General features: G+C 47.1%; 1 long non-coding RNA gene across 2 annotated transcripts in view; it reads left to right on the forward strand.

Moving 5' to 3' along the window:
* LOC309375358 overlaps nt 1-25,038 on the forward strand; it is a 37,665-nt gene that overhangs the window by 1,175 nt on the left and 11,452 nt on the right. For both annotated transcript variants that reach the window (XR_014170848.1, XR_014170849.1), the window contains exon 2: nt 15,282-15,393. This is a non-coding gene — a long non-coding RNA (uncharacterized lncRNA). The remainder of the gene's footprint in view (nt 1-15,281; nt 15,394-25,038) is intronic.

The raw sequence follows: 25,038 nt of genomic DNA on the forward strand, positions 1-25,038 counted from the left end.
AGAAGAAAGAGGAAAGGGACAGACTCTCTCTCTCTCTGCAGATGAAACGACCACTTTGGAGAGTTGGTGGATTCTGTCCTCTAACTGGGCCAGCGCTCTCCCATTCTTGCCTCCGCTACTTTTTCTCTTTTGCTTAAAGAGGATTGCAAATTTAGAGGGTGAGGTGTGTTATGGGGTGGGGGGGGGGGGAGAGGAGAGGCGGGAAGGGGTGAAAACGCGGCCCCCTCCTCCGGGTTGCTGCCTATTATTATTATTAATTCCGCTTTGGGATTCCTTCGGATGAAAAGAGGCACAGAAGTAGAATCTAATCATCAGTCCAGATCTGGCCGCTCTCCTTTTTCCAAAGCTGTCGAGATTCTCCCGGCGCCTGGAATGACTTTGCACATCTCGGCGGCGTTGCGGTGACGTTTCCGTGTTGCCATTACTCAGCAAACGGAGACGCCGAGGCGACCACGCCGCTGGAGAAAACTTCTTGGCAATAATAGCGGCTCTCCCGCCGGCTCCTTCCTTCTCCGCCTTGCCCCGCCACCTCCAGTTCTCTGCACATGTCAAGTCATCTCAAGGAGAGACTTCCTGCTTTCCCAAACTTTTTGCGGGCGGGGAGGAGTGGGGGGAACGGACACACACCTGTTTGTGTCCAGAAAGCCACCTCTGCAATGTGCGTCGCCGATCTAGCAAGCCCTGCCCCTCCCCGTGCTCTAAAATTTAATTTTAAAGGTTGAGCTGTTGTGTCTTTGCCTTTTTGTGTGCGTGTGTGTTTTGGGGATGGGGAGAAGCCTTGTAACACTGCAGTGCCGGCAGCTGAGGGGCAGGCGCTTTGCTGGACGGTTTTCCTGGCTTGGGAGTGAAAGATCAGCAGATTCCGAGCATAGAAAGCAGGCTGTGCCAGGGAAGCACTGCGGAATCTCGTCTCTCTCTCTCTCTCTGTCTGTCTCTCTCCACTTGCTGGAGAACGTCCCTGCTGTGGCTTGCACATGCCGGAGCCAACAGAGCCCCACACAACCAGGGCGGAGGGCAAAGCGCCAGCAGACAAAACAGGGAGAAAGTTTTGCTTGCCTTGAGCGGTGCACGGGTTAGTTTTGACTAGCTTTCCTGATCACGTGCAGCTCTGCCGCTGCAAACCCAAGGTTAATGTCATTTGGAACAGTGGGGGAAGAACTTGGAAGGCGTAAGATTTGTGGGTAAGAGCCTAGGAAGGTCAGGCCAGTGACCCATCTAGTCCAGCACCCGTCTGTCACAGTGGGCAACGTGGATGCCTTGGGAAACCCACAAGCAGGATCTGACCACAGGAGCACTCTCCTCTTCTGTGGTTTCCATCAGCTGGCATTGGAAAGTATCGCTGTAGAGGCAGAGTGTAGCCCCCGTGGCTAGTAGCCATCGATAGCCCTCTCCTCCATGAATTTGTCCCATCTTCTTTTAAAGCCATCCAGGCTTGTAGTCATTCCTGCCTCCTGTAGCAGCGAGTTCCATAGTTTAGCTATGCGTGTGTGAAGATGTGCGTCCTTTTTATCTGCTGTGAATCTTCCAGCTTCACTGGATGTGCATGACTTCTAGTGGTTTGGGAGAGGGACAAAACTCATCTCTACCGACTTTCGCCATCCAGAGACTGTGGCAGGTGGGAGCCTGGCCTCCTTCTCCACCCTCCCCTTTCCTTCAAGAATTGGCTGGGCAGCAGGAAGGTGAACTAGGGGGCTGCATCAGGCTACAGTCCTAAGCCTGGTTACCTGGGAGTTAGGATGGGTGAATCTGTCAATTTTGGTTTCTTATAGAAAGAGGGCGAGTTTAGTTCTTCACATTTCCACATCACTTTGTGATTATTTTTTAAATATATAAAAAACCATCCTCATGAAAATTTGTTAGACTGGGGCAGGGCCCCATTTGCCCTGATGGACCCACCTCCACCAGTCTGCGAAGGCAAGACCTGTCCCAACAGCCTCAATGATGGGCTGGAGAAGAGAGCTTGTTTCACCAAAGCCATTGTTGACACACCCCTCCTGAAATCCCTTCTCTAGTTTCCTGTCTTCTCCTGATTCTTGCACAGACTTCTCCTCCATGCCTTCAATGGCTTTACCCTTCTTACAGCCTGACAAATTCTTCCCTTCTCTCCTTGCTCATCCTGTTCTAGAACCCCATGTCTGCCAAAGGTTTATTTCTCCCTGAAGCAACCTCACATTATTATTATTATTATTATTATCATCATCATCATCATCATCATCAACAACAACAACAACAACAATGTATTTCTACACAGCTGTCTCAAGGCTATGTGCAATGAAAACCGGGGGGGGGGCGGGGGGGCGGAGCTGCTACATTTAAAAACAAAACTAAAACAATGCAAAATATACCCTCTGGGCAAAGATCCATTTATCCAGCTGGGAAAGCCTGTAGGAACAAAAGTGTATTCAGTTGTTTCTGGAAAGTGCAGATAGTAAAAAAAGCCTGTCGTATGTTGACAGGAATGCTATTCCACAGAACAGGGGCAGCCATAGAGTTACTATGGAGTTGGCCAGAAGAAACATTCCTGTAGACTGCTGAGATCTACTGGTTGTATAAGGGATAAGGCAGTCTCTCTAGTAACCTGGTCCTGAGCTGTGTAGAGCCTTGTATGTTGGTACCAATGCCACCATGAACTTGGCCCGGTAAGTAGATTTAAAGCCAGTGCAAATTCCACATGCAAGGTGTTGCATGCTGGCAATAATTTGCCCCTGATGAGCAACCTAGCCACACCATGTTCTGTACTAGCTGCAGCCTGTTTAGGGAAGCTTTTAATGTTTGATTCATTATTGTATTTTAATATTTTGTTGGAAGCCTCCTAGAGTGGCTGGGGAAGCCCAGCCAGATAGGCGGGGTATAAATAATAATAATATAATAATAATTATGTGAACCAGCCTCAAGGGTAGCCCCACACAGAGCACATTGCAGTAATCCAACCATGAGGTTTTGCATGCTTTACAATGCACATTTTACCTTGGCATACACATTTTTTGAACATATAACTTGGCTGGGGAACTGCACTGCAAATTGGGAAAGGTATGCATTTTGAAGGGCGGCTGTGTTTTGGTTTGCATTTTGTTTCAGAATGCAAATTTGGTAGGTTTGCCTTTTAATGAGGCAGCGAAACGTTTTTTGAATGTTGCCAGTCCTAGCGCGGGTGAGAAGGCTTTTAGGCTCCCTTTCAGGTAGCAGAATGTCTTGGCCTGGAACTGTTCCTGATGTGGAGGAGGTGCAAGGAACACCACCACATACATGTTCCTTCACATACTCTAGTTGTTATCTCTGTGTTGCTACACTTGGTGTTCTGTAGGCTCTAGGAATGAGCCTGCCTAACTTTCCCAGACCTGTGAGGTGGATTTATTTGGCATGTGCCCTGGGAATTTTAATTCAAAACAGTCAAGCCCAAATAACGTTCATTTGGAATACCCAGCTTGAGGTAACAAGCATTACTGTTTGTGTAATTATCCTGCACATCCCTTCCAACCTCCATTCCCCTGCTTCCTCTAAGACAAAAGAGTTGAGTTTCTCAAGAAAATACATATAATGCAAAGCTGTACCTTTTTGCCCTGCCTTTCCTTAGATCTTGTTATTTTTTAAAATGCTTTTATACCACTGTTTTCTTGGTTTTACATTGTGCTCGTGATGCTTTTTGGGGAGCCTTACATGTTCCCGTTTTTATGGGATAGCTTCATATCCTGTAATTTCCTGCTGAAATCCCATACCTTTTCATACCACAAATGTTCCAGGAATGCCTGCCCCCCCTTGCTGCTTTAGAGCCACTCCAGACAGCAGTGATGTGGTAGCTTTGGGGAAGCATTGCGGAAGAAATCCACCGCTAATGCACTGTTACTTGGTCAGTAACACATTGCAGAATACACTTGCAATGACACACCAGTCCCATATTCCATCCTGAGCATCTCCAGGTAGGACTTGGGAATGCCCTCCCATCTGAAACCCCGGGGAGCTGCTACCAGTCAGTGTTGACAACACTGATCTAAAGGGACCATCGAATGGTCTGACTCAATATGTTCTATTTTAAATCACAGCAATTATTTCTGAAATGTGCATCTAGATACTTGTAAATTGGCACATGCAAATGTTATGCCAACTTTGGGCCTGCTTTTGGTCACAGGTTTTCTCTTTTTCGGTGAGGCATAGGTGTCCACCCTAGGTGTTGCTGAATGTGAAAACAGATGAACAATTTGCAACACCTTCTTCCCCGCCTGCTTTTTTGTATGCTGATCACATTCTCTCCTTTGCTTTCTGCTGCTTCTAAAACCTGAAACCTGGCTGGACAGACTTAAATGTGGCTCTATGTGTATGTGGGCTTTTGTTTTTTTTAATGCATTCATTAAAAATGCTGCTTATTCATATGCAGGTGGACCTGCTCTTCATTCCCCTGGCCTGCCTTTCTCTTCTTCCCATGCACCTATTTGACCCGTGTCTGAGCCAGAGAATGAAAGCGAATGGGCCTGTGATGCTGTTAACTTAAACCTCCAGAAATCACCTCCAACATTGGAAGGCAGTATGCCTTTGAATACCCACTTGCTGCAGAGCCCAGGTCTTGCTGGTGATTCTTCCAGGTCCTGTCTCCCAGCTTATCCTCCAATTCTGACTTGTTCTTCGGGAACAGACTGTCTTACATCATTGGTCCATGTAGCGCTTAGTGTCTGAACCAACACAATGGCTGCATTTGCCTGCTGCTGAGAATCACAACTGGGGAGAGTGCTGTTTCACTCAGGGTCCTGCGGGCAGGTTTCCCACAGGCAACTGGGTGACGGCTGTGGGAACAGGGTGCTGGAGTCAACGGACCATTGGTCCATTCCTTTCAGTGCTCCAAGAAGGCTGGCAAATACGGCTTGAAAAACCAAAGTTACAAAAGGCTTTAGCCAGCCCATTAATTTACACCTCCCACTCCACTTGGCCAGCGAACCGTGCTGCAGCAGTATACTGTATAGAATTTGCAGCAAGCAGATCCTCTTTTGCTTATTTCTAGCTAGGGTTTCCTAGGTGGCAAATTTCCAGCCCTGGTATCAAATGGCAAGGCCCCCATGCATAGGGAGCCAAATGCCAGCGTAGACCCAAACAGAAGCAAAGGGTGGCAGGAAGGAATAGGGAGATAAACTAGATTATTCTGGTGCTCTGGAGCCAGCCGTTCCTTTCCCAGACACCCAGGATCAGGTTGCCTGCGATTGCGAGCTCTTGATTTTAACTGTAAAAGTTGTGAGTAATTCAATATTCCAGGGATGGCCCACAAAATTTCCTTTCCCTGCAATGGAATATGGATGCTATTGCATTCTGGAAAACTACTCACCATGCAGTGGCAAAGGCTGGGGCTTGGGGTCAGCATGACTGGGCGCCTGCCAATGGTTCTGGTGCTTAGAAGGGGCGACTGCTGTCCTAATACTGGGGCTCCTTCTGGGTGTTGCTTCTGGATTAGGGGGAGGGCCTGTGTGGTCTCGCTGCATGTTGCAACCCCCCAGGTTTGTTAGGGCTGGCTTGCCATGTTTCAGAAGAAGCGAAGTAGCAGGCATTTCTTTCCAAAAAGGGCCTCTGTGAAGGGCCACTTAATTCCAGAGGGGTGGTGCGTGAGACCAGTTTAGTCCAGAGTCTAAAATTGCCCAAGGCAGCACTGAATACTCGTGCCACAAGAGTGAGTATACTGAGAAAAGCAATGGCCCGGGGCAGTTGGGAATATAATTTTACAGACCCATATACGGTAAATGGAATCTTAAAGGTATTAATAGATTTACGGTGGTGAAAGCTGCTATGGACTCGATGCCACAGCACCAGATACATTAAGTGTATCCTTTGTTGGCAGATATTGGTGATGTATCCATACAGCAGCCTTTACCAGCCTGCAGCCCCGGCCAGCATAGTTGGACCATCCTCGTTGGATTGATAGCTAGCATCTGCTTAAATGCTTCTGATAAAGATATTTATTAATATTATTTATTAAATTTGTGTAAGATGGTAAGTGCTAGAGTGCACAAGGCTAGTGTTTTCTTGAAGAAGTGTATAAGGCAAGAAGAAGATGGGATTTTGCAAGGATAGACTACTGCTGTCCTTGAAGACTTCAGAAAATTCAGCTAATGCCATGAGATTCCTCATTGGGGCTCTGTCAGTGGGAATGTACCTCTCTGAGGCAGGGTCCGAAATTCGCCCAGTGCATTTTGCACCTGGCTATCGGCCACTTGCGGCCAAGTGAAGATGCCCAGTTGCCAGGATGGTGCCTGAGGTCTCCACCATCTGGAGGTGCATGCCTGGGGATCCTTGGATATTTACAGTGGTGCCTCGCAAGACGAAATTAATTCGTTCCGCAAGTCTTTTCGTCTTGCGAGTTTTTCGTCTTGCGAAGCACGGTTTCCCATAGGAATGCATTGAAAATCAATCAATGCATTCCTATGGAAACCGCCTTCAGACCAGGTCCGGGGACAGTCTGTCCCCCGACCTCTTCTGAAGGCCGACGGGGGACGAAAGTCTTTGCTCCCCCCCGCCTGCCTTCCCGGGACAGCGGGACGTGGCAGCAGCAGGAGGCCCCATTAGCTAAAGTGGTGCTTCAGGTTAAGAACAGTTTCAGGTGAAGAACGGACCTCCGGAATGAATTAAGTACTTAAACCGAGGTACCACTGTACGGCTTTTGAGATGTCTGGCCTCAAAATGGCAACTTGCTTCCTGTGGTGATGTACCTATTTTGAACCTCCCATCTCATATAGGCTTGGGCTTTCAACATGTTAATCATCACCACGGTTTCCTGTGCAAACTAAAAGGCAAACCTTCCTTGTGATGGTGGGTGAGGCATGGCTTGCTTGTCAGCAGGAAGCCGCTGCCTAGTTTCTGTGCAAAATGCTCCAGAGTTTAGATGAAGAAACTTATAGGAAACAAACCCAGTTACCAAAGGCAGGGATGGGGAACCTGTGGCCTCCTAGATGTTTCTGGAGTAAAACTCCTATCATCCCTGACCATTGGCTATGCTGGTTGGGGCTGATGGGAGTCTTGCTGAATCACTCCACTGTTAGAGGAAGTATGTCTCTGAATAGGTGAAAAAGGTAAAGGACCCCTGGATGATTAAGTCCAGTCAAAGGCGACTCTGTGGTTGTACCACTCTTCTCGCTTTCAGGCCAAGGGAGGTGGCGTTTTTCCACAGACAGCTTTCCGGGTCATTTTTGCTAGCATGACTAAACCGCTTCTGGCACAATGGGACACTGTGACAAGTGTCAGAGCGCATGGAAATGCCGTTTACCTTCCCGCTGCAGTGATACCTATTTATCTACTTGCACTGGTGTGCTTTCGAACTGCTAGGTAGGCAGGTGCTGGGACCGAGCAACGGGAGCTCACACTGTCGCGGGGATTCAAACTGCCAACCTCCCGATCAGCAAGCCCAAGAGCAGTCTTCCTCAACCAATGCCCTCCAGATGTTTTGAGACTACAATTCCCATCATCCCTGACCACTGGTCCTGCTAGCTAGGGATCATGGGAGTTGTAGGACAAAAGCATCTGGAGGGCCGAGGTTGAGGAAGCCTGCCCAAGAGGCTCAGGGGTTTAGACCACAGGGCCACCCGCTCCCCCATGTCTCTGAATACCAGTTGCTGAGACTTGCATGTGGGGAGGTTGCCTGTGTGTTCAGACCCTGCTATGACTGGGTGATCCATTTGGCCCCTGTGAGAACAGGATGCTGGGCTAATTGAGCCACTGGCCTCGTCCAGAAACGCACTTCTTACATTCTTGTGAAACTAATAATCCATAAGCTGCCTCAAGAGGGCTTTGCCCTGCAAGGCAGCTTATAATTACACAGAAATGAATGAATGAATTTGTTAGATTTTAGGGTGCTGCAAGACTCCTTGTTGTTCTTGCTGAAAAATACTAACAGAGGCTGCTCCGCTGGAAATTATACTTGCCCTGAACAGAGCATGTCTGAGCACTGAAAGCAATGGCTTTCGGTTGATGAATGGCATGTTAAGTCAATTAATCATAGGGTGTTGTTTTTTTATTTGAGGGAATGGCTTCACCACCAGGTCCCTAGAGAGTTCAGGCAGAGGTGAGGTTTGAACCAGGGACTCTCTGATTTGTGGCATATAGGCCTTCCTGGCCCCTGCTCTTCCCTAGATCGATGAAATAAGTGCACATGGCTGCCCACTTTACATTTTCAGGTAGGATGATTTAGAAGGTCTGAATAATAACATCTGTAATGTTTAATTAACATCTGGGGCTTGAAACAAATAAAGTTCCCAAGGTGGAAATGAAAGACGCTCTCTGAGTCTGTTCTAACCAGATGATGAGCAAACAGAAGCTTGAAAAAAATATATGCAGCTTTTCTAGAAGATTCCCGAAGCCTCCTCTGGCTTGGCTCAGAAAGCGATTCCTCATCTGCGCCTCTGGTAGTGCCACTGGTGTGACATGCTGCACCGAGCCACTCTGGCAAGAGCCCAGCCAGACGCAGCAATTGTGTCGGGAAATGTAGCGTGGCCAGCTGCCAAAGCACAGGGGTTGGTGGTGGAGGGCAGTGGAAGCTATTTTCTTGAATGCAGTCCTAATCGATGGAAGGGAAATGGCCAAAAAAGAAATGGACTTGTCATTGCTATGTAGTTTCTGATCTCTGCCAGAGGACTAATGAAAATGTTTTAAATATTTTATTTTATTTTTGACTGTATCGCTTGATCGCATTTGTGTTTGTGGCTCCTATGGGAAGAGAGGCAGGGTATAAGTTTAATAAGTAAATAGATAACTGCGTTGAGCATTTTTAATTGGCGGGACCCGCAACAAAATGTTATGGGGTGGAATCCTCCTGTCCGGTCCCCCAGGCAGCTACTGCTATGTCATTGATCAGGATAGTCCCTTCTGTTCCTCAACTCCCTAGCAGGGACTCCCCCAAAGACCTTGGTGATGTGGATCATCACTGCTGGCATCCAGCTGTCTTGAGAGACAATGGAGTGCACCTCTGTGGGTGAAGTCAAACCGCTGCATTGGCAGCACTGAAGTGACTTCCCTGGGGTGCAAGCCTGGGCAGTGTGTTTGGAGGTCCTGGGCTGCCAAGACAACAAGACCCCCTTCTTGGCCTCGTTGATGTGGTCCAAAGGAAAGCAGAGCAATACATCTGGCAACAGCTGGGCTGCAGGAGTTGCCGGAAGCAGGTGTGCAAGACGCCATCCAACCATCTTAGGTACTCCACTCTAGACTTGTGTAGGGTTTCCTCCTTAGCCTTTTCTTCTCCCAGAGATGCCCCGCCAAGCAGTGGAGTCTAGATCGGCTTCCTTCTGAAGCTGACGAGCCCCATCTGATCCTCATTTCCTTCTATATCTTGTGCAGAAGTTGCCTTCTTGACCATTGGACCTGCTATTGATATTGTCCTCTCCATATAGACAAGCAAAAGACGGTGTTGTAATTCAATGACACATTGCCGTTATAACACCACACAGGGCTGGATTTAGGTTTGATGAGGCCCTAAGCTACTGAAGGTAATGGGGCCCTTTATATGTCCAGCTGTCCTTTGTCAACAACAAATTGTCACTGTTTCTTTGTGTTGAATATATGCTATATGGTAATTTATGGACCTCATAGGTATCTAAAGCCATTTGCACATAACAAAATATGTATTTTATCAAAGTGATTGTTGAACTGAAATACAATTAAGAAGTATAATAATAGTTGAAACAAACAAACAAAAAAATTCCTTCCAGTAGCACCTTAGAGACCAACTAAGTTTGTTATTAGTATGAGCTTTCATGTGCTCATACCAATAAAAAGCTTAGTTGGTCTCTAAGGTGCTACTGGAAGGATTTTTTTTTTTTTACTATGGCAGACCAACACGGCTACCTAAAGGTAAAGGGAGCCCTGACTGTTAGGTCCAGTTGTGGCTGACTCTGGAGTTGCAGCGCTCATCTCGCTTTATTGGCCGAGGGAGCCGGCGTACAGCTTCCGGGTCATGTGGCCAGCATCACTAAGCCACTTCTGGAGAAACCAGAGCAGTGCACGAAAATGCCGTTTACCTTCCCAACGGAGTGGTACCTATTTATCTACTTGCACTTTGACGTGTTTTCGAACTGCTAGGTTGGCAGGAGCAGGGATCGAGCAACAGGAGCTCTTCCCGTCTCAGGGATTCGAACCACCGACCTTCTGATTGGCAAGTCCTGTGGTTTAACCCACAGTGTCACCCGTGTCCCTTTAACACGGCTACCTACCTGTACATTAATAGTGACATTTTTGGGGGGCCCCCAAGAGAGTGGGGCCCTAAGCTGTAGCTTGTTTAGCTTATACGAACATTTGGCACTGCCACCACACCTACCTGCCATTAGGATGAAAATTCCTTCTTAATGTGGAGGACCTTCTTCTCCTTCAAGCCTTCCAACCACATGAGGGGGTGTGACAGTCTTATTGAGGCAAGCTGGGGGGGGGGGTGATAAACCTCTCCTCCCCACACCACGGTGACCTGGATTAAAATCAGCAACCCCCGCATACATGTAATTAAAGACAAACCAGTGACACGGATATTGCTGTGCATGAAGCTTAATGTGGAACTTGGCTCAAAGCCAGCTTGCAACTCCTTGCCCCAAAATCGCTCTCTTGCCTCAGGCTAGGAATTAACCGTGTCGAAGGAGCAGCTTGCCTCCGACCAGGAGGAGGGTTCTTGCTTGGCTCTGAGAAATGGCTTGCTCCAAGCTGAAGTGACAGCAGGTGTGTTCCTACCCCTTGCTCAGCACCTGTAGTGAGTCAGCCACAAAGAAAGAAAGAAAAAGGATTTAAGGCAATTACCTGCTCAGTATGGAGATCTGGCAGGTTTGCTTCTTTGCCCCACCAGACATTTTTGGGTAGGGTGTGCTACTCTTGTTTGAACCATTCATCCTAATGTAATTAGGAATGAGACCCAGATCTCTTCAAAGCCTTTAGCAATATTTTCCCTCAGGAACTGAAGTGGCAGGAGGGGCGTGATGACTGGCGTTTGAATTTTCTGGGAGGGTGGTTGAGGCGAAGGGGTGAACCCCTTTGCCACTGGCGAGCTCAATCTGCATCAGTCCCAAAGAAGGCAAAAAATAGGGATTTGCATGACCTGATTTTTATGGATAGATGCAAATTTAGTAATTAATACTATAAATAAATGGAAATAGGATAGAGTATGACCTGTCTGCCAGCTCAGTCTGCTATCCATGTGCCTACTGTGCGTGGGCAATGTCAAGGTCCTCTCATGCTCCCCCTTTTTAGGATGATTTATCCAGTGTTAGAAATGGAGATATGAAAGCTAGGAGCTAAATGGCACCTTAAGCCTAGGTCATGGTGCAACACTGGAATGTCTTGGCACACTTTTTTATAACAAGAATACAAAGCTGGAAATGAATGAACTGCAGCTGAAATACCGGTATTATTTTCATTTTTCACATGGTCTAGTCCTTCCCCTGCCCACCCCATTAATATTCTTAATAAATCTCTTCTCCAGTCTTCAGAGAGTAGCTGGAAACGGGGAGGCAGAAAAAGGTCCTCCTTTCCTTCTACTCTGCAGTTTTAATCTGAAATCTTAGGTGCAATACCGCTCCCAGAGCTCAGAAACTGCTTGCACTAATAAAATTCCCTGTCGCAAATGCGCCTAGAACAATGGCAGTTTTGAACACTGGATTTGTCTCTCAACCAGACTTACAACCAGGCAGCCTTTCAAATATATGACTGTCCTCTTGCAAAATAGGACACAATGTCCATCCTGAAGAAGAGAAGAAGAATTTGGATTTGATATCCCGCTTTATCACTACCCTAAGGAGTCTCAAAGCAGCTAACAATCTCATTTCCCTTCCTCCCCCACAACAAACAGTCTGTGAGGTGAGTGAGGCTGAGAGACTTCAGAGAAGTGTGACTGGCCCAAGGACACCCAGCAGCTGCATGTGGAGGAGCGGGGAAGCGAACCCGGTTCACCAGATTGCGAGTCCACTGCTCTTAACCCCTACACCACCTTGGCTACACCCTGCTCCATGTCACTTTCCCAGCTGAACCCCACCTCCTCTGGTATTGCTGTTATCCCTGCTGGGGGTTAATGGACATGAACCTGTTTCTTTCCCTTAGCCAAATCAAAGTGGATCTGAAGCTTAGGCTAGGAGGGGGGAATCTTTTGCCTTTGAGATGTTGCTGAACTACAACTCCCATCAACCCTTGCAAGCATGACCAATGACTGAGGATGATGGAACTAGTAGTCCAGCAACATCTGGAGGCCCAATGGTTTCCCATACCTGTGGCAAAGGAGAGGAGGAGGTGGTATGTGTCCCTTTAAATCTAGACCTCCAGTGCAGCAATAAAAATTGCTAGCACATTTGCAAAGCTAAGCAGGTTTAAATTGGATGGGAGACCATGTGTTGAGATTCCTGTATTGCAGGGGGTTGAACTAGATGAGTCTCAGGGTATCTTCCAACTATACAAGTCTATGATTCTATTTGTTCTTAGTAGCTTATTCACATGCATATTGGAGAGCCTCTGAATGGAATCATGTGATCGCCCTTCCTTGCTTGTGGATCTGGATTGCATGTAGGACCAGAAGAATAATTACCACCTGCTCAAGTTTATTGTTATGCCTTCAGCACGATTGATCCCTTTTTAAAATGAATATAGTAAGAACACTATAGAAGAAAGCAGCCAGCTATGATATCGAAGATCTATCACATGTACACAAATGTGCAAAATCCAGTTGGTTACTTTGCAAATAATTAACATTTTAGGCTGGGGTGGAGCTGAAGCCGTTTCAGTTCAAACCACAAGCAGTTTGGTAATCGGTTTGGCGCATCTCTGGAACTGGTTCAGTTCTTTGTGTGGGGAAACCTGAAAGTGATTCACTCTGATGATTTTGCAAAGCAAAGGTGGAGCAAGTTAACTTAAGTTAATTAAGCACAGTAAGGCTAAATTACTGTGTGTTAGTGTAAGTTCTAGTAAAATTGGTGAGACTTTACTAATGACAGAAGGCTGCCTTTGTGGGTCCTGCGGGATTTAAGTTGAATAAAATTTAGGCATAGTTAAAAGGGAATAATTTCTTTTGAGCTTTCATTTTCCTCTTTCTAGCTCTCCACTGAGTGACTGTTCCTGTTGGGCTAAACCAAAGTACTGGGGTGTTTTTTGTTTTTGCATGGATAAACGTGCATGAAATAAAAATAGCAAAAAACACTTGGTCTCTGCTCAGAAACAATGCTAAACCACGGTTTAGCATTAGGGGAACGACTCCTTCTGCTTCCTTCACATGCATCGGGAGGTCAAAACATCCTGTTCTCCTTTTAGGACTTCCCACAGTGCTCTTTGCTGTCCAAGCTCAAGGAACGGTGGTTAGTGAAAACAAACTAGGCTCAAACAATTTGAGCCAGGTTCTGGCTCCTATACATGTAGCCGCATGGCTAACATTGCTGGCAACAGGTCCTGCTGCCATTCTCAGAACCTTTGGGCCGCCCACTATCCTTCCTTGCCCGCAGACGTTGCTTTCCAGAAAGGCTTGTTGCCTTGCGGCATCCACACTCCTTAAACTGCAGCTGTGTTGCAGGAGAGCCTGTTGCAACATCTGATTAGGGAAAGGAAGAAATACCATATAAAGGAAGTATGTTTTTGGATTGCCGCCTCAGAGTGCTACTTCTGCTTTGCTCGCTGGCACCTTGCATCACGAGCTGATGTGGTGATGCAACGCTCTGGGCTTAAATTACTTTCTCTCGCAGTTGGCAAGCGGCCTTGGCCCCGCTTTTGCCAGCTGGCTGAAGGCAGAAACAGACTGCCGTTTCCTTGTTCACAATGGATTTTTTCGGGTGTTTTACATAATCTGGAACTTGTCAGACGGGCTCCCAGGCCTCGTTTGCCATTGTCCGCTGTTCAGAGTTTACCCAACTTCCAGGATTGACTTCCAGTACTGCTTACTTGGAAAGGGGGACGATGCAAGCTTCCCAGCCGGAGGGTGTGGGTGTGTGGGTGGCAGTTGGCCTAATTATTTTCCAAAGGAACTGTTACTGTGTTTGCCAGAGGTTCAAGCAGCTTCTTGGAGCTCAGCAACGCTCTGTCCAGGGCTGCCAGGTCTCTCCTTTCTGAATGGTTTTTCTTTTGTCTCTCGCCTCTCGATGAGGGAACCCTTAATGGTCAGGTAATGGGCAGACTGTGTTCTTGTGTTTGTGCGGGTGCCTGCTTGCCTCTGTCTCCAGGATGTACTCGGGCTCTCAAACTGGCGAAATGCACCTTCAGATTCGGAATGGAAGGCATGATGAAGCTGCTCATCTGACCTCCCTCTGGCTATGTCGCTCTTTCATACCAGGACGGGGATAGGTGAGGTGGTGGCCAGGTTGTCACTGCGCAAACACACCAGCGGAGCCAGTCTGGTTGTCCTGCTGGCGTGTTTGCACCATGCTGACCTCGCCTCTCTCCCCTTTTCCCATCCCAGGATGCAGCAGCAACGTAGCTGCAGGGAGGTCAGGTGAGCGATGCAGCCCCACCATGCTGTCCGCTACTGAAAACAGCCGCAGCAAATGGGATATGATAGTTGCACACAAAATGTGGAGCTGAAGGGGTGGAATATGCGGTTGGTAAGCTGATAATGTTCAGTTGGAAATTTTTTTGGGGGGGGGGAATGGAACACATTGTTTGTTTGTGTTTATTACACTTTTAAATGACAGGCAATGTCTAGGGTGGCGTGTATAGAAATTACATAAGGACAGAATGCACTCAAACTGCCCAAGCTCTATTAAAAACCTGTTCTTTTGAGCTTGAATATCTTCTTCTTCACTTTAATTTTTGGGCAGGTAATACTCTGTCACATCCTTATAGATACCAGTAAAGTACTCCTTTTTTTGGGTGCTGGTTAGTTCCTGAGCTAAGGCAGATTCAGAAAGGCATAATTGATGTACAGTGGTATCTCGGGTTAAGTATTTAATTCATTCCGGAGGTCTGTTCTTAACCTGAAACTGTTCTTAACCTGAAGCACCACTTTAGCTAATAGGGCCTCCTGCTGCCGCCGCGCCGCCGGAGCACAATTTCTGTTCTTATCCTGAAGCAAAGTTCTTAACCTGAAGCAGTATTTCTGGGTTAGCGAAGGCTGTAACCTGAAGCGTCTGTAACCTGAAGTGTATGTAACCTGAGGTACCACTGTATAGTAGACAGATGCCTGTGGGAGACTCAGAAGAAGGACCCGGGGACAAGAGCGCTCTCCCCTTCCTGCAGGTTCCAGCAACTGCTTTTCAGAAGCATTACTGCCTCAGCTCGTGCTTGATTTATGAATCCAGCATGATGGAAATACCTTTGTTGCTTCAGACTTCTAAGATGGTAATGGCATTTTCTCTCTTTCCTTTCTGCCTCAGGCAAACTGGTTTCTTGTGACACGAGCCTCTTGGCGAAGCCTAATTTACCTGTTGCGTTGTGAAGAATTATGAATGTGACAGGTGTATATGCAGAAGGGATGAAACAAACAAGGTAAGGTTGAAAACAACAAGGCATGTAAAAGGTGACAGCATCACTGGGTGGAAGTTTGTTGTGGGAGCATTAAAATTAATCATTTGTGACTACAATGGTACCTTGGTTCTCGAACTCAATCTGTTCTGGAAGTCAGTTCGACTTTCAAAACAATTGAAAACCAAGGTGTGGCTTCTGATTGGTTGATTGGAAACAATGCCAACAGCTGGAACGGATATTCGGCTTCCGAAAAATGTTCGCAAACCAGAACACTTACTTTTGGGTTTGTGGCGTTTGGGAGCCAATTTGTTCAGGAACCAAGGTACCCCTGTACTCTGTACTCTGTACTTGGTACTTAATTGGGTGACATCACTACCTTGGCCTTATTTGAAAGTTGTGCCCCAAATTTAAAGAAATCTTAAAAGATTAACCTTGCTGGTTGTTAGCCAGTACAGTCGTACCTTGGATCTTAAACGCCTTGGCTCCCGAACAAATTGGCTCCCCAACAATCGAAACCCAGAAGTGAGTGTTCTGGTTCACAAACTATTTTTGGAAGCTGATCGTCTGATGAGGCTTCTGCGGCTTCTGATTGGCTGCAGGAGTTTCCTGCAGCCAATCAGAAGACATGCTTTGGTTTCCAAACGTTTTGGAAGTCAAATGGACTCTGTTCGACTTCCAAGGTACGACTGTAGATTAAATCTATATAAACTTGCATATAAGAGAAATAATAGTTCTAAATAGATGAAATGTGCTTTCCTGCTCCTACTCTTATGTAGAGTGAGGCAGCCACCAGGGGTGGACCTTGACACCCCCCCCCCCCACAGCCTTCCCATAGCCAGGTAAACAAAGTGCTGGACTTGGGGAAGGAGGTGTGAGGGCAGTGACAGGGTCCTAGAGACCCCCTGCCTCCTCCCCAAAGCCTGATAAGTGCTTGCCCAGCTTTGGGAAGGAGGCGGGAGGACTCTAGGACCCTGTTAGAGCTGCCATGCCTCCATTCTGCTTACTGGGCTTTGAGAAGGCTCCCTCTTCGGCTGGGCACCCAGCGCCCCTGCCCCGCTCTCTAGATCCACCTCTGCAGGCATCTGAGGCAGATGATTTTGGGAGTCACGTAAGGGCATTAAACTGCTTGCTGTATTGTGATGGTGATTGTATTTTATTGCCAGGGACGGGGCAATGCCCTTGTAGGATTTTTCAGCCTCTGCTGCTAAAACAACTTAGCTAGTCATGAGTATTATGCACCTGAGGTTCTTTTGGGGGGTTGGGAGGAGGCATTCCTGCTTAAATGTCCTGGGCCAGCTCTGCTTTTTTTTATTTCTTAAGTGATGCACATATATATAATTTAATAATGGAAAGCATCATTCTAAAATAGGAGTTTCCTATTCTTTGGCACCCAGGAGGAAATGTCTCTTTTGAAAACAGGCACCCGCCACCTGCCCCATTTAATAGAGATCATCCATTCTTTGTTCCAACTTAGCACCTGAGAGGCCAGTCCCATTAAGGCTTCAATCCTAAACTTGCTTGCTAGCCAGGAAGCTCCACTGATGACAGTGGGAGTTACTCCTGAGTGAACATGCATAGGAACACAACATTGGCCTTGATGGCCACTTGGTGGTGCTTACTTTAGAGTAGGTAGTAATAATAATAATGATGATGATGATGATAATAATAATAATAATTTATTATTTATACCCCGCCCATCTGCCTGGGTTTCCCCAGGCACTCTGGGCAGCTCCCAACCAAATATTAAAAACATGATATAGCATTAAACTTTAAAAACTTCCCTAAACAGGGCTTCCTTCAGATGTCTTCTAAAAGTAAGATAGTTGCTTATTTCCTTGACATCTGATGGGAGGGCATTCCACAGGGCGGGTGCCACTACTGAGAAGGCCCTCTGCCTGGTTCCCTGCAACCTCACTTCTCGCAGTGAGGGAACTGCCAGAAGGCCCTCGGAGCTGGACCTCAGTGTCCAGGCTGAACGATAGGGGTTGAGATGCTCCTTCAGGTATACTGGGCCGAGGCCATTTAAGGCTTTAAAGGTCCGCACCAGCACTTTGAATTGTGCTTGGAAACGTTCTATGAGCCAGAGTAAGGTCTTTCAGGACCTGTGTTTGTACTGCACAGTTACTACAACTGCAGGCTTGATGGTTTTAATGCCAGCTTTCTCTCTTTGTCTCATATTCCACCCCTGTTTTTTAACGTCCTGCCTGATGAAGATTTCTGAAGAACCTGAAAGCGTATTTGCTAATTTGTGACATTTTGGTTGGTCCTAATAAAGGTCTTGCCTGCTGCAGGTGGCCCAGGCTTGCCAAAGACAAAATTTCTTGCAACATCTCTCCAAAACCCCTGAGGAATGTTGTGAAGAAGCTATTACCACTTTAATGACTCATTTGCTTCCTTGAAACCCAACCTGTAAGCAAACCCTAATCGGCGACTCTAATCAAGGGGTGTATCTCAATGCTTTCCAAATGCCCCACCCTGCCTTGCCATAATACCTTTTTTCCCAAACTGAGGCCCATTAATAACCTTCCTCATCCATCCTGAGCACAAGCTTCCCTTCTTGCTACATTGCAAAGGATCACTGTGCGAGAGATGTAAGCAAATCCTCTTCTTAGAAGTGATTTGCAATTCATTTTGGCTAGGCCCACAGATAGTAATTACTTTTGGCCACGGCTGACCTCAGCCCGGATTTGAGCAATAGATCTAGTTTATGTGTCTTTACCAATTCTCCGAGTTGCCTGCTCCCGCCAACTGTGCTGGGTCTGTGCTGCAAGTGATGCTCTGAGGCTGGTGCTAGAGGACAGGGCGTGCCAATGAAGGGCTGGCAGAAGGTGGATTGAGCTCTCCTGGTAAAGTGCTGGATGCTTTGTACCAGAGCAGCAAGGATTTCTGACTCCCAATGGTCTAACAGCAACAACTAAAATTACAGTCTTACCTCGGGTTACATACACTTCAGGTTACATATGCTTCAGGTTACAGACTCCGCTAACCCAGAAATAGTACCTCAGGTTAAGAACTTCGCTTCAGGATGAGAACAGAAATCGTGCTCTGGCATCGTGGCAGCAGCGGGAGACCCCATTAGCTAAAGTGGTGCTTCAGGTAAAGAACAGTTTTAGACCTCCAGAACGAATTAAGTACTTAACCCGAGGTACCACTGTACACCCCCTCTCAAGTTAGACTGATGAAAAGAATACTTGGGGGAAAACCAGGAGTGGATTTTTGTGTGGAAGGGCTTGTAAGATCAGTTCTGGTTCTGATAATAAGTGTCCAGATTGAGCATGTGCTCAGAGTCACCCTCTCCCTTCATTTTTAGCATATGCTTGCCTGCCTGAGCCACTATCTTATACAGGCATAGGCAAACTCCAGCCCTCCAGATGTTTGGGACTATAATTCCCATTATCCCTGACCACTGGTCCTGTTAGCTAGGGATGGTGGGAGTTGTAGTCCCAAACATCTGGAGCGCCGGAGTTTGCCTATGCCTGATCTTATACTGTACCTGGCTGTATCTGGTGAACCTGATGGATCTAAGAAAAACAGAAGTAGATCCTGCCAGTCTTAAAGCAGCCCATCCCTGGTACAGTGGTACCTCAGTTTAAGTACTTAATTCATTCCGGAGGTCCGTTCTTAACCTGAAACTGTTCCTAACCTGAAGCACCACTTTAGCTAATGGGGCCTCCCGCTGCCGCTGTGCCGCCGGAGCACGATTTCTGTTCTCATCCTGAAGCAAAGTTCTTAACCCGAGGTACTATTTCTGAATTAGCGGAGTCTGTAACCTGAAGTGTATGTAACCTGAAGCGTATGTAACCCGTGGTATTGGGGATTGGCCCTCTAACCCACAGACAAAACAGGACACATATTTGCATATTCTTTGTGTCATATGCAAATATTTGTCCCTTTTTGCAGTTGGAGTGGAGCGTCCAAAAATAAACCAGCGGCCACACATGTAATAAAATAATAAAAAGTCTGGCAGGCAGAATGTGAACAGGTGAAGCTTTCCCTGGTAATTGTGTTTCCATACTAGAAAAAGACTTACCGTATTTTTTGCTCTATAAGACTCACTTTTTCCCTCCTAAAAAGTAAGGGGAAATGTGTGTGCGTCTTATGGAGCGAATGCAGGCTGTGCAGCTATCCCAGAAGCCAGAACAGCAAGAGGGATTGCTGCTTTCACTGCACAGCGATCCCTCTTGCTTTTCTGGCTTCTGAGATTCAGAATATATTTTTTCTTGTTTTCCTCCTCCAAAAACTAGGTGCGTCTTGTGGTCTGGTGAGTCTTATAGAGTGAAAAATACGGTAACTGGTTGAATTTCTGTCTGTCACACAGCTTTTATAGGCACACTAATCCCAATTCTCCCCAAAGCCCAATACTAAACCCAAAGCACGGTTCCCACTAATTTCCAAGGGTTTCGTTAATTATCTCCTCCTGGTTGTGCTTGGTAGCACCTCTCTAGGGGATAAAGCACATATCTAAGTGCACATGGCAATGTTTGAGGGAGAGTTCTGGTGTCTACATGCATCATTGCTGCCCTATTCCTTCACCCTGCTCATCATTTTTCCTCCTCTAATGTTGCTCCTCACCTCCACCCCATTCCTGATCAATGTATGTATATCCATTATCTCCCCTTATCGAGCCATCAAGTCTTCTTCGAAACAGGGAAAACGCATTAGTTCTGCATGCCAAGGAATGCTTTCAGAAGGTCAGCCAGTATCTTCACCTCCCACCGCCCCATCGAAATGACCTGGCAGCCTGCAAAGGTTAAGTGCAGATATCATGTTCCGGACTAGCCTGCTTCTGCAAGAATGTCCAGGGATAGGGTTAGATGTTTCAGTGTTGTACCGATACCTGTCTGAATATAACCCTTTTCCAAATCCCCTTCCCTCTCCCCCATCCAACCCTGGTTTGTTTGTTTCGTAAAGGTAGTTTGAAGAAACCGTTATGCCATGTGAATGGAACTGCAAAAAAAATGCTTGAGGGCTACTCCTACAAGCACACATTTTAACCCAGTGGCGTAGCGTGGGGGGTGCAGGGGAGGCCGGCCGCACCGGGCGCAACATCTGGGAGTTAGGGTTAGGGGGTGCAAATCCACGGGTTAGGGGGTGCAAATTACTTGCCTTGCCCCGGGTGCTGACAACCCATGCTACACCATTGTTTTAACCATGCAGCTTTATAATGGGAAGGAGCTTCAGTGTAGTGCTATAACTCAGCCTAAGTCCATGTAACTGGCAGCACAGTTCTGCCAAGGAGCAAATTTATGAAACCCTTGGAAATTAGTGGAAGCCATGGGGCAATCCTGTGCACAGGGGTGGCTGACTTTGGTTCGGATGCTGTCTGCTGGGTGGGGGGGGGGGGAAACCTCGGTTCAGTTCACATTTAAAGGTGAACTTACCAAATAACACATTTTCTGAAGCACTAAGCTAGGGGTAAGCAAGGTTTCTCTTGCCTGGGCCGGATCAGTCCTGGGGAGATGCCTCCTTGGGCCAGATCGCACCCGCCTGCCCACGATTTTCGGTGTCTGCGCACGTGCCCTTGATTTTTGGGTCTTGGGCTGGTATTTTTCCTTAGATGGAGTTTGCCACTCAATTTTGTCTGAATTCTCAAGCAGCCTGACTCTGAGAAGACCTGGACCTGGTGTGCTGGAGGCCTCTACTGACCTCACACTGACTATGGGCTGTGCCTTAATCAGAAGGACTTTGCCCCCCCCCCCGTGAGAACAGCGCCGAGAGTAGGACAGGGATTTGGCCCTGGTCAGAACAATTTTATGCTGAAAGAATTCCTGGGTGGATTTCAACATTCCCACTGCTGCATTGATTGCAATGCCTTGCAGTTTCTCCCAGTCCACCGACATGAAATGAGGACACTAAAAGGAGAGGGAAGGTATGAGAGAAGGAAGGCCCATTTTTGCAAAAAATGTCCTTGTGCTTAAGGACAGCTTGCAAACCTCTCGATAAGCGCCTCATTCCATGGATGTGGTGTTTTAATCCTGCTGTTTAAAAATATGAATGTGCTTTAGAGTTTACTATGGTTTGTTTTATGCTGGTATTGATGCATATTATTTATTTGTTGTTGTAAGTTACTTTGAGTCACATTGGTTTTTTAAAAAGGCAACTAATAAGCTCAATGAATAATAATAACAATAATTGATAATAAGTGGAGCAAACGTAAGTAGCAAAAATAGAAGCTAAGTGACTACCTGGAAATATTTATGTCTGTATTGAGATACAAACATATATATACACACACATCTAAAATTATCTGCATGCACCTAGAGAGCTGCTGGCTCTGATGAGAGTTAGCATTCTAAATAGTAAACATCTCCCGCAGAAGCTCCATTAATTACAGCATTAGGGATCGACGTAAGTGAGGGCGATACATGACCCACTTACTCCCTTCCCCCCTCCCGCTCCACGTTGTGCTGTAACGTGACTTTCCCGCAGTCTTGTTGATGTTATGGTGAGCGCACGTGTCTGTGACGTGAAGGTAAACCTCTCGCGGATGGGACAGATTGTCCCTGTCCAATCTGCCGCCTTCCGAGTTGCTCGTTTCTTCAAGCAGGCAGATGGGGTCAGCAGCGCTGTTTGGTGCTTTTCTCTGATGGGGAACAGAAAATGGAAGATGGTGTGTGTGTGAGGGAGAGAAGAGAGAGAGGGAGGTGTCATGCGCAAAGAAGTTAAAATACTCTTCTGCCCGTTAGTGCACATGGCTTTGCCAATACGCATGTACATGGATAGCTGTGTTTTCTTCTGTTGTCTGCATTCTCATTCACTTCTGTAGTGTGATGGTTAATAGCTACTTTTTAAAAAGAGCGGGTGGTCAGGGAGGAGTTGACGTTCATAGCCTGTGGAGCAAATGGCTTTTTTAAAAACTTGACTATTGTGGGCCAAGTGTGTGTTTGGGGAGCATCTGAGGCTGCAGCCCTTTTGAAGCTGAGCAATTTTGAGACTCAGCTGTTATTATGAGAGGGAGAAGAACACCACTTTCTCTGCAATACCATGCATCACTTTGTAAACCTTGTATCACATCCCTCTCCTCTTAGTTATCTTTTCCTCTGTAAAGAAGGTGCTCCAGACCCCCAATGATTTTGGTTGCCATTTTCTGCAGATCTATGGATTTGGAGGCACTTGGAGCCCCATGGTTATGCAGAACAGTGGTACCTCAGGTTACATACGCTTCAGGTTACATACGCTTCAGGTCACGGACTCTGCTAACCCAGAAATAGTACCTCAGGTTAAGAACTTTGCTTCAGGATGAGAACAGAAATCGTGCTCTGGCGGCGCGGCAGCAGCAGGAGGCCCCATTAGCTAAAGTGGTGCTTCAGCTTAAGAACAGTTTCGGGTTAGGAACGGACCTCCGGAACGAATTAAGTACTTAACCCAAGGTACCACTGTAATAATACTATTTTGCGCAGTGCCATCAGTGTAGATATAATCTACCACTGAGCTTTGACCCTTTCCTGTATGAACTTTTTATGTGACAGGCACTTTAGTGATCAGTAAGCTTGGATCCTGGCTTGACTTGGAATGGAGCTCTTTCTCTCCTCCCTTCCAACAAGAAGGGAAGTAATACGGCTGAGTCCAAGCAAATTAGACTCCGATATGGTTGCACGGGAAGAGGAAAGCAGCTTGATTTTTCTTTGTCTGAGATGCAAATCCGAGCCAGAGAAGAATTATAGAATTGCCACACTCTCTCTGTAGTGAGTGCTATGAGATTGTGTGAATCAGGCCCAGCCAGCATGGCCAAAGACTAGGGAGTTGTAGTGCAACACATCTGGAGGGCGCCAGTTTGGCTACCCTTGTCCTAGCACTTTAGCAAGTGGGGTTGGCCTTGCAACCTTCTGCATGTTTGCCTGTGTGTGTGTTCAGTGTGTGGTGGGGAGCGGAGGGATTGGCAATTTAAAACCCCCAATGGTGCCATGTCTCATTATGCAGCAGAAGTCACATGAATGGGATGGGACCTCGCGCACAAAGCCAACATAATTCCTTATCCCATTTTATCTTTTCGGACGAGCGTCTGTGATCGCTGAAGCATGGATGATGGCCTTTTGCAGAAGGGTCTTTTCAGCAAGATAAATATCACATCTTGTTATTTATTTGTTTCCTTCCTCAGCATGATCAATCCCAGCTGCAGAGCCTCTTCCCTGTGCACAACTCTGCCACCCGGACGCTAATCGTTCTTGGGAGACTATTAAAAAAACAAAAACCAACCCTTAAAGGAGCAGAAGACATGATGGCAAGGGTCTCTGTTCTCAGTAGGCAGCTGGCCCTTCCGGTTTCCAGCCCTGCCTGTCTTCCCCCTCCCCCCCCCATTTTTATCTTTCTCATCTCCCAACCCCCTTTTGTGCGCCACGTTTCGTCTGTCCGTTGCATAGCAGGACACCAGAGGTAAACAATTTGTAATGAACACATCCTGACCACCAGCCCCCAGGAGCACCTGCCAACCCTGGGGAGGGGGGGCGGGGTTGAATGAGGAAGCTCATTTGTGTGGCCTTGTTTAATTCCCCTATATGTTATAATCTCCAGGACCATCTGTGTCCCTGCCTAGGCTGGGGAGGCCAAAAAGCTCTTGGGATTTATTCCAGAAGGTGGACTTGGAGAGGGCTGTTTATTCACTGGCTGCCCAGATAACATCCCCAGGTCAGAGGAGGACAGTTTTGTTTGCTTTTTGAAAGAGCCGCTGAGCCGGCTCTCATCCAGGCAGGGAGGCTGGTGCTCAGCAAAGCATCAGGAAAGAGAGAGAGAGATGAGGCTTAAACCAAGAGAGAGAGGATGTTTTCCATGGTTCTTCCACACTGCTGTGCGCTAATGTCCTTTGTCTTCTGCGTATTCACTACCCAAAGCTGGGCTGAGTTCTTTCTATCTAAGGGGCTCTAAGCACAACCTCTGTATCCAGGGAAGGTTTGCCATCTAATGCCAGTTGCCGGGCAGAAAAGCAGGAGAAAGCTCAAATTCTATGAGAGTGATGTAAACCAGCAGGGCTCTTCTTATCTCGGGGTATATTAGCCCTTGCTCCTTTTAAAGGAGGAGTGGAGAACCTCAGGCCCTGGGGCCCAGTGTGAAACCCTGGGTCTCTTCCTCCAGCCCTTGGGGCGCTCTGCAGACCTGAAGAAGTACAGAAGAAGATTCAGTCCTGGACATCTTGCCTTGTAGTATTGTTGGCAGAATTGGGCTGCTGGTGTGGCTGCCAGACAGGTGACTGGGAGTAGCCACAGGGACCAAATAAAAACTGCTCCTAAAGGATCTACATTGGCTCACAGTACATTTCTGAGCACAATTCAAAATCTTAAAAGGTAAAGGTAAAGGGACCCCTGTCCATGAAGTCCAGTCACAAACGACTCTGGGGTTGCAGCGCACATCTGGCCTTTAAAGCCCTAAACCAGGGGTAGGCAACCTAAGGCCCGGATCCCGGATCCGGCCCAATCGCCTACTCAATCTGGCCCGTGGATGGTCCAGGAATCAGTGTGTTTTTACATGAGTAGAATGTATGCTTTTATTTAAAATGCATCTCTGGGTTATTTGTGGGGCATAGGAATTTGTTCATTTCCCCCTCCAAAATATAGTCCAGCCCACCACATGGTCTGAGGGACGGTAGACCAGCCCACAGCTGAAAAAGGTTGCTTACCCCTGCCCTTAACAGTCTCGGTCCTGCATATCCGAAGGAGTCTCCACTCTCATTGT

The sequence above is a fragment of the Podarcis melisellensis genome (assembly GCF_964234715.1).
Source record: "Podarcis melisellensis genome assembly, chromosome: 8".
In the NCBI taxonomy this organism is placed as follows: domain Eukaryota; kingdom Metazoa; phylum Chordata; class Lepidosauria; order Squamata; family Lacertidae; genus Podarcis; species Podarcis melisellensis.